We start from the raw sequence: 2500 nt of genomic DNA, 5'->3' as shown, positions 1-2500 counted from the left end.
TCAAGACGGGTCCTAAGAGTACCCAAAGCAGTAGCGTCGCCGACCGGTATCGGTCCCCGAGTTGCCCGGGGAACGTTTGCAGGCCTGTCGAAGGTTAACCGTACGACCAACAGCGGGCCAGGACCGGTGACGGCGCTAGGTCCGTAAGCCTCCGTGTACCGTGGCGCGCGCTTGCGACGGCCTCGACGCACTCCCGCGTGTGTGAGAGCTGCGGCCTGATACCTTGCGTGTACCGCCGGGCAGCCGGCCGGGCGACCGAGGGTTTGACGGCGTGCCGTGTTACCGGCGACGCGTCAGACACCGCACCCGGGCCGTAGACCGACACCCAGCGGGTCGCGACGTTCTACTAGGGGAGAAGTGCACGACGACGAAAACGCCGGACATCGGCGCGCGGCAGCGTGCCCGCGCGCGAGCCGTGAGGCCCCGCGGGGCATCGCCCACCGACGCGAAGCCAGCGTCGCTGACGATGAATCTCCCCGTTCGATCTTTTGGGTTTCTTAGGTTTACCCCTGAACGGTTTCACGTACTCTTGAACTCTCTCTTCAAAGTTCTTTTCAACTTTCCCTCACGGTACTTGTTCGCTATCGGTCTCGTGGTCGTATTTAGCCTTAGATGGAGTTTACCACCCACTTAGAGCTGCACTCTCAAGCAACCCGACTCTAAGGAGAGATCCTCCCGAGACGCGCACCGGTCGCTACGGGCCTGGCACCCTCTGCGGGTAAGTGGCCCCATTCAAGATGGACTTGGACGCGACGCGGCACCTCGGGATAAGCGGACCCTCCCAAACACCACATTTCCCTGCGGCGGAACCGCGGGATTCGGTGCTGGGCTCTTTCCTGTTCGCTCGCCGCTACTAAGGAAATCCTGGTTAGTTTCTTTTCCTCCGCTTAATAATATGCTTAAATTCAGCGGGTGATCTCGCCTGCTCTGAGGTCGTCAAAAGAAATTGTCGTGAGGCTGTACTATATATATATAATACGAAGAAGGCGAGACGACGACGACGACGACGCGAGAGAAAAGAGAAACGCAACGCGGCGAAACGCCGCGCGCGAGCGCTTGGTTAGACTACGCCGCGTGCCCCGGTCAAGAGCTGCTACCATACATAGCGCTTTCGTGGACTCGGGAACACGCGCGGTCGACCCGCGCGCGATCTCTCACCTCGCACACACTTTTGCTGCGCAGGGGGCGATCGGTGCACGCAAAATATTTGAAAGAAGAGACGAAGGGAAAATGAGAAAACGAACGAGGCATAGAGAACAACCGCGAGAGCGTGGTGGTCTTTCGTCGACGTTGCGTCAACCGCGCCGCGATCCGCGCGCCCGCGCGCGCCAACCAACCGACCACGACGACAACTGGCCAGCCAGCCCGACGCGAACGTCGGAGGCCGGTTTGCGCGTCGTGGTGGCGTCGGCAACGCGACTGCGGCGGCGGCCGGCAGCAGCTGCAGCGGCGACGACCACTCTCTCTCTCTTATAATACGGTCAGGTTCTCTCGTATCTTTGCTTCGTCGTATATATCTCTAAAATCCCTCCTCTCGAGTTTCCTTTGCGTTGGCGGCGGTAAAGCGACGATATGCGCTCTGTGCAGAAGGAGAACGAGGAGGCGCGCGATTATCTCGCGGCCTCTATTCTCCTCTCCGATCTTCATTCGAAGAAGGAGAGGAAAACTCAAACTCGGTTCTCCGCGCTCCTTATGAACTACTTCTCCGTGGATCAGCCTTGGATCCCGCGCGCGCCGCAAGCGGCACACAGGCCACCTTCCGGGAGTACAAGCGCGAACGAATTGTCGGCTTGTTTCACTCCGGGCGGCGGCGCGCGAGAGGCAGATCTACTCTTTTTCGTTCGGCGCGTATATACGTATAACGTATAAACTCCTTGCAAGAGCTCGCCACGTTTATCACCACCGCGCACGTCCTTCCCTCCCGTGCGTGTGTGCGTGCGTGCGTCTCTCTGCGATTCTCGATCGCATCTTTCGGTCGGTCGTCGTTCATTCGTTCGACCCTCAAACCTCGTTATTTCGGACGACGCCCAACGGGGGCGCGAGTACGCCGCCGTTCCGCGAGTATAGAGAGCGCGCGCAGAGAGCGCGAGAGCCTTCGTAAAACCCTGATGGAATCCAGCAACTCGCCGCGTGGATAGCGTGCGTAGTGTGCCTGATACCCCGGGGAAGGCGTCATCGACGACTCCTCGCTTCTCTTCTCTTTTCTCGTGGATGCGGGTATAACTCTCTCGCCGGCCGCCGCGATCGGGCGAACGTCCAACGAATCGCTCGTACGCGGCCGTCGAAACGGCGCGCGCAAGCAGTTTGTCTTCGATAAAACGACCCTCAGCCAGGCGTGGTCCGGGAATTGTATCCGTGGACCGCAATGTGCGTTCGAAATGTCGATGTTCATGTGTCCTGCAGTTCACAAGTTGACGCGCAATTAGCTGCGTTCTTCATCGACCCACGAGCCAAGTGATCCACCGTTCAGGGTAATCGTTCCTTCGCGCACCAAGTACGC

General features: G+C 59.4%; 2 non-coding genes across 2 annotated transcripts in view; both read right to left on the bottom strand.

Moving 5' to 3' along the window:
- Positions 1 to 936, bottom strand: part of LOC139112795 (large subunit ribosomal RNA) — a 4099-nt gene extending 3163 nt beyond the window's left edge. Inside the window, exon 1 of the ribosomal RNA XR_011547448.1 lies at positions 1 to 936. This exon is cut by the window's left edge and continues 3163 nt beyond it. This is a non-coding gene — a ribosomal RNA (large subunit ribosomal RNA).
- Positions 937 to 2319: 1383 nt separating this feature from the next.
- On the bottom strand, positions 2320 to 2474 carry LOC139112779 (5.8S ribosomal RNA). The gene has a single exon (XR_011547433.1). It is a non-coding gene; the product is annotated as a 5.8S ribosomal RNA (ribosomal RNA).
- Positions 2475 to 2500: the final 26 nt, after the last annotated feature.

Source organism: Cardiocondyla obscurior, unplaced genomic scaffold, assembly GCF_019399895.1.
Source record: "Cardiocondyla obscurior isolate alpha-2009 unplaced genomic scaffold, Cobs3.1 scaffold55_0_238251, whole genome shotgun sequence".
Classification (NCBI taxonomy): Eukaryota; Metazoa; Arthropoda; class Insecta; order Hymenoptera; family Formicidae; genus Cardiocondyla; species Cardiocondyla obscurior.
The sequence above is the reverse complement of the archived record's forward strand: the minus strand, read 5'-3'. Positions and strand labels throughout refer to the sequence as shown.